The sequence below is a fragment of the Buteo buteo genome, chromosome 1, assembly GCF_964188355.1.
Source record: "Buteo buteo chromosome 1, bButBut1.hap1.1, whole genome shotgun sequence".
NCBI lineage: Eukaryota > Metazoa > Chordata > Aves > Accipitriformes > Accipitridae > Buteo > Buteo buteo.
This window is the reverse complement of record NC_134171.1, coordinates 3,561,963-3,574,194: the sequence shown is the minus strand read 5'-3', so window position 1 is coordinate 3,574,194 and position 12,232 is coordinate 3,561,963. Positions and strand designations below refer to the sequence as shown.

General features: G+C 47.4%; 1 protein-coding gene across 1 annotated transcript in view; it reads right to left on the bottom strand.

The window, feature by feature from the left end:
• Window positions 1-10,757, bottom strand: part of SMOX (spermine oxidase) — a 55,646-nt gene extending 44,889 nt beyond the window's left edge. The window contains exon 1 of the mRNA XM_075047613.1: window positions 10,603-10,757. The gene's annotated coding sequence lies outside the window, so the exon portion shown is untranslated. The remainder of the gene's footprint in view (window positions 1-10,602) is intronic.
• Between the last annotated feature and the right edge of the window lie 1,475 nt (window positions 10,758-12,232).

Genomic DNA, 12,232 nt, shown 5'->3' with positions numbered 1-12,232 from the left:
CACCATGCTGGGGTGAATGGTCAATACACCAGAGGGCAGGACTGCCCAGCAAGCTGGAAGAATGGGCTGAAGGAAACCTCATGAAGTTGAGAAATAGAAGTAAGAATCCTGCACCCGGGACAAAAAAATACCCATTGTCAGCACAAACTGGGGACTGGCTGGCTAGAGAGAAGCTCTTCAGAAAACCACCTGGGGTCCTGGTGGGCAATAAGGTGAACAGGAATCAGCAGTGTGCCCTTGCAGCGACAAAAGCCAGGCACATGCTGGGCTGTATTGGGAAAGACAATAGCCAAGAGCTTGGGGAAATGGCTCTTCTTCTCTTCTTGACACCAAGGAGGCTGCATCTGGAGCACCATCTAATTTAGCTGCACACCCCAGAAAAGACATTGACAAACTCGACAGAGTTCAGTGGAGCACCACTAAGGTGGTCTGGTCACTGGAATACATGATGTAAGAGAAGAGAATGAGGGAACAGTGTTTGTTTAGCTTGGAGAAGAAATGGCAGTTAGTGGGGGATCTAATTTCTATCTTCAACTACCTAACTGGGGGGTTACAGAGAAGATGGAGCCAGGCTCTTCTCAATGAGTATGAACAAAAGGACAAGAAACAATGGGCACAACTTGCAGTAAGGGAAATTCTGATCAGACAAGAGGAAAATATTCCTCGCCATGAGAGCAGTAAGCATGGCATCAACCTGCCACGATTGACTGGAAAAGGTATGAAACTTGATCAGAAAAGTTCACAAGAAACCTACCTACAATTCTGGCCTTGCTTGGAGCAGGAGGTCAGATGAGAGAGCTCCAGATGTCCTATGCACCCTAAATTACTCTTCAGTTCTAAGAAATCATTATGAAGAAACACTGAACAAGGGATTTTGCCCAGTAGCCTACAGCACTCTGCACCTGTTCAGTGATAACAAGTACTTTAGACTCAAAAGCTGTCAATAAAATACCTTCCACATGACTAAAGATCCCTGTATCTGTAATTAAGGGAGAAAAAGAGTGGGGAAGAAAACACTAGAGCTTTCACTGCTATTTTGCACAGAACAAGAGAAACTGGAGACTCACGTTATACAAGTTACCATACAAAAGCCCTGCAAGAAAACTGTGAGGAATTTAAAGAAGATACGTAGTGATAGTTCAAACAAACAAAATCAAGACTGTTCCTCCCTACCTGCTCTTCCCACTGCAATAAACATGAATCAATGCCAAGAGGTGTTTCAGACCTGTCCAGACCAGCCTTCATTTTGGTGTTAGCTTCTTTGGTTGTCTCGGGACAAAGGCTCCCTGTATGTAGACATACCTTTCATACATATTTCCTACTCTCTCCCACTGAAAGGTGTAAGAGGTGTTAATAGATCTAAAGAAAATGCCTGCAACAATACACATAGACAAGTTGGGGGTTTTTTCTCCCAAAATAAAGTGAAGCACTCTGCAAAGTGAAGCACTTAGATACAGTTCAAATGAAACTGCCACCTTCCTCTGAGTATCCTGTAAAATGAACCCCCTAAAACCTGACAAAACAGATACAACTATGATGTACAAGAAGGTCAATGAATGCAAACTACAGTGTTTTGTGTAATGTGGACATCTGTCCACCTGGAAGCAGCAAGACCCAAATTCACCCAGACAGACAAGCAGCCCTCAGATTTATGTCTCTGTCACACAACAGCCGTTTGGAATAATATTCCTGAAACTGTAATGATCAAACAACAATCACCTTCAAGCAAACAGTTAATTGTTCCTTTAATGTTGGCTGGCTTGTTACCCAGTTTACCTTGGTAAGTAATGTTTCTAGTGCTTATCTGCTGCATTTTCTGTCATGTTTTATGTTTGAGTGCTACCTCTCCACTCAAAATAATCTTCACAGCCGCATTTTACCAGCTTTAGAAATGCATGAATAACTGTATCCTTCACAGAAAGGAAGGGATAGTACATACAAAATCAGATGCATAGAGCATAGCCACTGCAGGGAGGAAGAACAGAAGGTCACTCGTGAACTACAGCTGGGAGGTCAGATCAGGAAAGCACAATTGCCCAAGTTGCAATCGAGCTAGTCATGGGGAAAGACTTGGTGAGAGCAGCTGGCAAGGACCTTCACCTTACAACAGACAGGCACTATTCTGGAACAATTGGTGAAGATCCATAATACATCTCTGTGGAAGAGATGGCACTTGAGCAAGAAGAGCATATGCCCTGTTTCTGTGCTGGGTAAAGAGTCATAGAAACATAGAATGGTTTGGGTTGGAAGGGACCTTAAATGTCATCTAGTTCCAAGGGCAGGGACACCTTCCACTAGACCAGGTTGCTCCAAGCCCCATCCAACCTGGCCTTGAACACTGCCAGGGATGGGGCAGCCACAACTTCTCTGGGCAACCTGGTCCAGTGTCTCACCACGCTCACAGTGAAGAATTTCTTCCTCACATCTGATCTAAATCTACCCTCTTTCAGTTTAAAGCCATTACCTCTTGTCCTATCACTATATGCCCTTATAGAAAGTCCCTCTCCAGCTTTCTTGTAGGCCACCTTCAGGTACTAGAAGGCTGCAATAAGGTCTCCCCGGAGCCTTCTATTCTCCAGGCTGAACAACCCCAACTCTCTCAGCCTGTCCTCATAGGAAAGGTGCTCCAGCCCTCTGATCATCTTTGCGGCCCTCCTCTGGACTCACTCCAACAGGTCCATGTCCTTCTTACGTTGGGGGCCCCAGAGCTGGACGCAGTACTGCAGGTGGGGTCTCACCAGAGCAGAGTAGAGAGGCTGAATCACCTCCCTCGACCTGCTGGTCACAAGAGACAAAGCCATAATGAAACCTTCCATGACAGAATACTTTATCTGTGCTGCTGTCAGAAAAAAAAAAAAAAAAAAAAAAAAAAAAAAATGCATCCATCACACCCCAAAGTCTACATATGAGAGTTATAAAATTGTATCTGTCAGCTGAGTACACGTAGGTGCCAGATGGAGCACTGCAAGCAAGTTTGGGGCCCTGCAGCTCAAGGAGGACACGGCCCAGACATTCCCAAAGTCTACCGCAGAGCACTGAACAGCTCGCTCTGTACAGTAACAAAAGGGCAAGAGGTCAGCAATTTTCAACTGTAGCGCAAGAAATCAAAGTCAGAAACTAGGAAAATCTTGGTAATGGTAAGAACAGTGAAGGATGTTAAAGGATCACCCAGGGAGGATGGGGAAAGTCCATCACTGGAAGCTTTTAACAACTGTGTTGGATAAACATCTGCTGGGAAAGTTTAGATAGATCTGACCCAGTCTTGAGGCAGGAGGTCAGATTAGACAACTTAAGGTCCCTTCCAGCCTTGCTGTTCTTTGTTTCTAACAGAAATATGACAACAGAACCTAGTAGCAACAGCCCCAGAGCACACGAGCTTCCCTAGTATTTCCACAATACGTCAGAGAAATGCTGCGAGATCCTGTGCACAGCAATTGCCCTTGTCTCTCTGCTGGGCTGGGAGCCTGGCATGAGAAATCCCACCTGCATAAACTCTTCATGCAGAAACACCTAGTTAGTACTGACCTTTCAGGCATCCCCAAATCTGCAACCTTCAGTGCTTCTTGCCAGCTTGCCCGTGGCAGCCAGCTATTAAGAGCAAAGCTGACTTTATGCAGCGCTCATCAAAACTTTGGATCCCCTCCTAACGCTCTGCTGTGCTGCGCAGGGAGTCTATCACACAGTCCTGGATCCCACCCCAAGGGAATAGGGGGACAAAAAGGGTAATGACCCAGTGCTTAACTCTAAAGCCCATGGTCACATTCAGCCCGTTGTCAAGTTCTCTTCAAAGTCCAAATAGAGGCACTACATGCTATTGTATAACTGGAGCAATGGTGTGAGCTCCCCATGACTACAAAAGGGACATTTAATTTAGTCTACTACATTACTGGAATCACTGTGCTTCTGCAAGCATTAATTAAAGGCACATAGCGTCCTGTGAGATCAGACCATCCAAGCAGCAGAGTGTAAACTGCAAGCCCCAAAGTACTAACCTTTATCTCAGGGTTAAAGCTTGACATATCAACTTCAGCAGTACAGAGGTTTTCGGACTTTTTGCTTCCTTGTGCATCCCCCACAACTCCTCCCGGCTCATTCTTGTAAATGCAAAGCCAGTCTCCAAGATCTCAGTCACGTCTGTCTGCAGAAGCACGCAGTGAGCAAGATGACAGAAGTGGTCCGAGGCAGAAAAACCCACACGTGTGTGCATGTTTGTGAGTACACCCCAGCACATCTGAGGGCACGGTTTTGCAACCCCAGGAAACTTAGATCTAAGTTTGCACTCTCCTTAAGAAGGACAGTCCTGACTGACTGTGTAGTGCTGACAGCAGCAGTCATGGGACAGGCCAGGGATTGGATCCAACTGAAAAATAACCCTATAAAAATAAGTAATAATCTGCTGCCAGGTGTGTGGGCTCCCTGATCAAGATCTCTTGCCCAGTCACACCAGAACATGCACAAGAATAGGACCAACCCTTTCACTAGAAGTAGTGCCTTCAATGTGTGCAAGTCACCCGTAAGACTATGCCCTGATGGGGGTGGAGAACAGTTATGCAAGAGAGGAAGCAAGCAGTCGGAGACAGGACAGCACAGTGAAAATATCTTAATGCAGTTTCACTGCTGACGCCAGGGTCTTGCAAAACGACACTCCTTCCAGCGACCCAGACTTTCCGAAAGGGTCTATGATTTTTAGGAGTTCAACCAAAGGATTCCTAGACGCACTAATGATGCACATCTTCCTGGCAGAGTCCTCTGGGATCACAACTGTAACTGATTCCAAAAAAGAAAATCCTGTTAGAAGAAGATTGGAGATCAAAGCAGGAGGTTACACCTACATCCTGGAACATGCATGCCCATGGGACAGAAGAATTTTTAATTCTATTTCAGACTGAATGTCTGTCTGTCCAACAGAAACATTAGGTTAGCACACTTGAATATTACACCTGTACAATCTCTTTGGAAGAAAAACCATTCCTAACCTGCCCTGCAAAAGGAATTAAACTGAATAGAACTCTTAGAAAGGAAAAGAAACTCCTCCTTTCCTATGTAATTCCCAGCTTAGGGATAGGCCAGGACTACCTGCTTAGCTTAGCACAAGGTATTTTCTGGATATCTTAGCTACAAGGTAGCATGAGTAGATACTTCACAACAGAAAAGATCCAAACTAAAGTGCCTTTTTTTTTTTTCCCCCCTCAAAGTGTGCAAACATCATCATATCCTGTCCAATATTTCAGTCATTCCAAACATGCCAGCAACCTACACTGTTAAATGCCACTCAGCTAAATCTAGAGGACACACTTATGAAAAATATGGCATTATGCAGAATAATGAATGATGAAGAAATGAATAACTAACCATCCATTCTTCAGAAATTATCTACACTCATTTAGTTCTCTACTTCATCAGCCAGCAAAAAAAATATTTCCTTATTTCTTAAAAGGTAGTTCCTTTCTTTGAACTCAGTAGGTTAAAAAAAAAGAAAAAAAGAAAAAATTTATTTTAATGACATTTCCAAGCCTTTATACAGAGTTTGCAGACCTTTAAAGACCTACTGGATAAAAGAAATGCAAGTGACCGAAACTGAACATTTCTCACAAGCTGAAATTTTCTTTACTTATGTCAGATCAGCTCGCTGGGCTCCCCACAGCTGAGAATCTGCCTCGCTCACTGTGACCTCCATTCTGCCACTGATCTGCTCCATGGCCTCCAGCTCTCTCCCTCCATCCTCCTACTCTCAGAAGAGAGATAAATGTGGTCTCAGAGGATGATGTGGATAACGGCTCCAAAGAAGGAATATGTGACAACCAAAGCCCTGTGTAAATCACTACTCCGGGGCTACAAAATCTGTTTCCCTCAGACCCAGCAGTCTCCCAGCCACCATCATTTTAAGTTATCTGAGAGCACTAACAATAGCCATCTTGTTTTACCGAGACTTAAAGGATGGCCTGGTAGCAGAGAACTACCCTGAAATAGCTCAGGGATCAAACTCCAACATGAACAGCAGGGAGGGGCTTTTTGACACCCTCTTGCATTACATTCCTGCTGATGAGCTTATCTCACACTACCTTCAGAGCAATCCAGGCCTTCCTTGGTGCCAAAAAACTCCCTGCTACATCCATCCTTACAACCTCATGTCCCTGGCCCCAAGATGTCACAAAACAAAAACTCCAGTGGCCATAAAAAAAAAAAAAAAAAAAAAAAAAACAACCACACACCAAAATTGCACTTAAAACCAAGGGCATGATTAAAATTAACCAAAGCAACACCACTTTTTAAAAATCTACTGCATTTAAAGATCTCCAGATGAAAAGGTCACCAGTATATACAGTGAACCTCCCAAAGCAAAGGTCTGTGTCATGCTGCTGTCAGGCTGAGCCTGCAAACAGCTTGTTATAAAAACCCGCATGCTGTGTTATCCACAGCCAGGGTGGGCAGCGTAGGGCTGCTGGTTGAATCCCCACCACCTGCAGCCTTCCTCCAGCAGTCCAACCCTTACCCCACAGTCCCTCAAGGGTGCTGGCTCCAGCAGTCACAGCCTTTTCTTCCCATACAACGAATAAAGAACATGCTGTATATTTTGGTGATGTGATGGACACACTCTTGTCAGGTGAAGGTAAAGGACACTGCCATGAACTCCACAAAGAGCATACACCGTGGACAACTGAAGAGTAATACCGGTGCAACACCAACTGATGATATCCTACTTAAGAAGAGACAGTTGCTTGTGTCAAGTTTAACCTCAAGAGGCTTTATTACAGGTTGCAGTGGACTCTCAGAAGGCGCAGGAAGGAGTTGAACCCTGCAGGCTCCCCAGAATGTGTTCACAACTCTACACAGACACAAATATGGGACCTCAAACTTGAGTTCTTACAAAGCCACTCTCCAGGGTAGAGCCACACATCACATGAAACAGCTGCACCACATCAACACGCTCTTCAGGTGCCCCAATGCACATGGTGCTAACGGGAGTTGCCACGAAGTTTTATTTGCCAAGTAGTTCATATTCCCACCCACAGTATTGCTGGGTTTTTTTCTTAAAATAAAAAGAAACCACAGAAAGATCAGATTTAAAAAAAAGCAAGGATTTGTAACCAATTTCCATGGTGACTACTATAAACTCAAGTGATATTAGTGTGCATACACCCACGTGTCCTCTATGTGAGCTTGGAACACCTGGACACAAAGCCAACACATCCACAAGAGCTTATGAAAATAGGACATATCATCCAGGTGGCTGAAAATGTTCATGTTCCTTCACACAAGGACAATAATGTGGTCTGGAAACACCACAACGTTTTGTGATGTCATTTGTTAAACTATTCACTTCTAAGGAGTCCATCATACAAGGGATCAGTTGCATTCATTTTTTTTTTACAGTGTCACAGACCTGCTAGCACACTTGGTGTGCAAGAGGATTGGAGCCCCAGCTCCTACCAGCCAGGAGAGAGCACCTTGCTCACCAGCCATAGTGAGTTAGTATCCCTATCCCACATTACTGCTGTGCTATAGATTAATTTTTGCACCCAAGCAGAGCAGGACAGATCCTGAAGTCAGATGGTTTAGATGCTCTCTTGAGAAGGAAGAGTTCAAATCCATTCTTCACCAACTTCGTTTCCAAGAGGTAATCTTTATACCTCTCTAATTTATGACTTACCACTCTGACACAGTGTTTTAGCTCACCAACAGAGCTAAAAAAAATCAGTTATTTAATTTCCTTAGACTTGACTTCATTAACTTCTGGAGAGGACTAATGTTTGTGGCCACTGGGAAAAGATATTTCTACATTTTTCCATTTTCTGGTCTGTTAATTACGGTTACTGAGAGAAGGAGACAGCAGTTAGATTTGTGAAATACAACAGGCTGTGTTTTAGTATTTGTCAAGGGCATAGAGAAAATAATTTCTATTTCTCTTTTATATAACTCAATCATACAAAGTAAGTAAATCCACATACTTCAGAGTCAGCATCAGCATTCTCCTTAGACCCTCATTTGGGCCAGCAGGAAATTAGTTGGAGAACCTTAGATTTCATTAAAAGGGATTACTTTTCTGTGGGATTACAGTCACAGAAACCATGAAGCAATACAACTGGGGTTGAGAGGACAGGCAGCTATACTTCTGTAGCAGGCAGAAGGAATACACTACATGCAGGAATACCCCTCCAAGCTTGAGGCAGAGATGGGCAGGAGTCCCGCTAACTTTTGCAGATAGAGGATTGTGAAAAGCCCAAATCATACTACTTGACTAAGGTGGAGACCCGTAAAAGAGCACCATCACACCTTTTGACCAGAGGGTCCTCTAGGGAGCCCATAAACCATAGGTATCCTTCTGCTTGTGAGGAATGTTAGCAGTTTCACAGAGCTTTCCAAACTCTACCTCAACCGCTCCATCCCCACCAAGTCAACTGAGATTACCCCACTCAGGAGAAGACTGTGTTTCAGAGGCACCACAGTTAACTTGTGACAGCAAGTCAGGGCACATTTTGGTGCAAGAGACACAACAGAGAGAAAGCCCTTCAAGTGAAAACTGGAGAGGGCTATCCAGCAGCGCTTTCAGCAACAGCAGAGATGAGGACAGAGGCTCCCAGGACACGCGTGGTGTGTTCATGGCGTTCCGGCCACACGCTCTGCCATCATGCAAGAAAGCATGGCACAAAGCAGTACAGCTCAAGAGCAGCTGCTCCACTGAGCCAAAGGATTGAGAAGGATAAACGACCACAGTACCCAAAATCAGCTGGTATTTTCAGGACTTAAAAGACCCAGACCTCTACACCCATTTCCACATATAGTTTGGCCAAAGTAACAGCTAGATGCGCCTCTAAACCCAAAGATGCCCAGGTAAACATTTGAGCAGCTATGTGATGATTCAGATCCAGGCACTGAGTCAGACCCAAGACCAACGTTTTTTTGCCGGCTCGGTAGTCATCCAAATCTGTTTCCCAGTCCAGCTACCCACTCCACAATGGGGGTACAAGGGAAAGGCAGTACTGTCTTTTTAGAGGCAAAGCCAGCTGAAACTACGGACCTTGCGACTCACTGAAAAACACCGTACATCTGTTCCACAGCAGCGCCATAAAAGATTAGTAAGCGCTGGGCTAGCAATCTGGAAAGGGAAAAGGACCTAGAAGAGCAAAGTGTTATCACTAAGTCAATAAAACATTTGTAAAAGACTGAAAACACACAGCATTCTTGCACAACACACAGAAATGGTCCTAGGCTGATTTCTCCTCCTCCACTAAACCCATCTGGTAACTCCGGGAACAGGACTGTGTCATACAGGCTAAGGGAAAAGTGGATCAACAGGGTGAGCTAAGGACAGAGCCCTGGGCTCGACTGTATTTGTGCAGGATCACAGAGTGGATGTGCATTAGCCGATACATACGGTTTCACTTTACATAAAGCTTGTGTTTACATCTAATATATCAGGGCAATTACAGCTGGTCCCAGCACTGGATTTGAGACAGCGTGCCTATACACCATGCAAACGATTTTTTAGGGGTAATCAGAGAGCAAGGATCCAGCTGAGCGGCTGTATTTCTGGGGCTGAGGATGTAAATTGCTAAAAAGCTTTGTTTTGAGGCCAGGTTTGGTAACTGACAATTGGCTTTGTGCATTTCGCTACTGTGCGTCCGAGACTAATCCCTCATCTGCCGCAGCGATTTAAAAGACGGAGCAATTCTGCAGAAGTCAATGGATTTGACTGAAAACACGAGATCGGTATGAACTGCCAAGCCCCCAGTATTGTAACAGCTTTGTATAAACAAGAAACACCAAAACGCAAATGAACTGCAAGCTTTCACAGCTCGTAATTTACATCCCGCCTCACACATCAGATTATGGTGACTTTTCCTACTTAACCTTTACTCTTCATGTCATCGCCTGAAACGCCGAGGCAGAGAAAGCGGAGACGCACGCAGACGCACATCGCGTGCGGGCGATCCGCTGACATAAACACATGGAGGAAATAAAGGAAAAAAAAAAAAAAACAAAACACGAAAAACCTAAACAAACCAACACAACACCCCAAAACCCCCAACACGACCGCAGACACCGGCGGGCGCCCTGCCCTCGGTGGTCCTCTCCCCCTCCCCAAGAACGCAGGTAGGGATAAAAGCAGCGCCCGCAGCCTCCTGCTCTCCACCTGGGCTCGGCGGGGCACCCACCCGGGTTCCTCGGGGCTGAGGAACGAGGGCGAGCACCTTTACGAGGAGATTTTGTGGAGTTGGCGGCGTGGGATGGGGCAGCGGGGCAGACCCCTCAGGCAAAGACACCCCCCCGTCCCCGTCCCAGCTCTGCCCCACGGCGGCCACCCTCTCCCCACCGCCGGCTGGGAAACCTCCTTGGCCATTTTAACGAAGGAGGAGAGAACCGGGCTGGTCACCAGCGCTGAGGTGGGCGCCGGCCTTCCCGCCAGCCCCTCGACGCCGGCGGCGCTGACAGCCGCGGGTCGGCCGAGGGAGAGGCGGGAGCGCGGCAGGTGCCTCCCTGAGGGGAGCTGAGGGGAGCCCTCGCCCGCCATGCTCTCTGAGGAGGGGGACGGGGACGGACCCCCCGGCAGGCGGGAAGGGGGCGGCCGCCGCCTCCTCCTCCTCTTCACCCGCCTCGTACCTCTCTCTTGCGGTGGCCGGAGGGGACGGGGTCTCGCCGCCCGCCCGGGCTCGCCTCAGCGCCTCGCTCCCCTCCCCGCTTCTGAGCGGCTCCCGGCGCGGCTCCCGGCGGCTGACTGGGCACTGCGAGGCGAGAACCAGCCCCGGCCTGTTTTCCAGCCGCCTCCCCTTCGATCCGCCCCGGCTCCGCCTTAAGGATCCCCCCGCCCCCTCCTCCTCCTCCTCCTCCTCCTCCTCCTCCTCCTCCTCCTCCTCCTCCTCCTCCTCTCCGCCCGCTTCTCCCCCGGCAAAGCACCGGCCCGGCGCGGCCTGTGAGGCGCATGGGTGCTCTCCCCCCCCGCCGGTAGCCTGCCCGGGAGAAGGAAAACCTCAAACCCAACCCACCGAAACGGCTAAAATAAAACCAAAAAAAAAAAAAAAAAACCACCCGGGGTTAATCAATCCTCCTCTCCTCCTTTGGGACAGGGCTGGTGAGGGACGGCATTGGGGATCCCAGCGTTAAGCCCGCAGTGCCCCTCAGACATAACCACCTCGGCTGATATGGGATATATACTCTTAAATACCCCTGGGCACAGACCTGTGCCGAAGGCAGGGGAAAGCAAAAAAAAAAAATAAAAATCCCGTTACGGTGTAACGAGCTGGGAAACGGCGTTCGGAGCCCTAAAGCGGAGGGGACAGGGCTCTCCTGCTTCTGAATTCGATGGCTCTCATGCGGCTGCGGCGTAACAGCCTCGCCTCCAAGCAGCAGCCCCGTAAACAGCGCTTTTTATTAAAGGACAGTCTCTTTCCAAAAAAAAAAAAAAAAAAAAAAAGTTTGCAACCAGGAACGAGCACTGTGTGACGCGCGGGATGAGGATCCACCAGCAGAGCCGAAACGCTCAGACGTCCCCCAGCCTGCCCATTTAGACAGACGCTGGCTGAAACGGCTTTTGGATGTCTGGAGGAAAAAGTCTGGAGAAAAGACTGCGCCTTGGATGAAAATAGCCGTGTCTGCAAATTGCCTTCGAGCGGTTTCAGGTTTTATAAAACACGCTCAGCTGCCTGCCGGAGGTTCGCACCTGCACGACTGGGGTGAGGTTGCTTAGCCAGCCGAAACATCTGGAGAAAACAGCAAGAATAATACAGGGTTTGGGTTTCCCAGCTTCAACCAGATATTAAATAACTCTGCAAACTTTTCCATTTCGTATATACAGTGTTTGCAGGCCATTTTCTTTCAGACCTTCCGCTCTTCTGACTGCCCGTTACTGCCGCTGTCACCGACGGAATCGATACCGGCAAAGCACCTCGAAGGACCCAGATGCTGAAGCCACGGTAGTATTTGACAATCCGTGTAGGACAACGGGCATCTCATGGCCACACGCTGTGTTTGAAACGTGGTTTCTGAGCCTGCAACCCATAAGGATGGCTGTCCCCCTCCAGCACACCGCAGGAACCAGCCAGCACTGCTGGGCCAAGCTGGGCATACTGGGATGCTAACGAAGAAGCAGCAGCAGCTCTGGCCTTTCACCCATGTCATGCAGCCTCAGCACAGGGTCTCCACCGAGCCTACAGATGGAAGCAGAGCTTTGCGAATTAAAGGACTTCGGGGAAATGAGCCATATCCCTGTGTTAACCAGCTATATCTGGAAAAA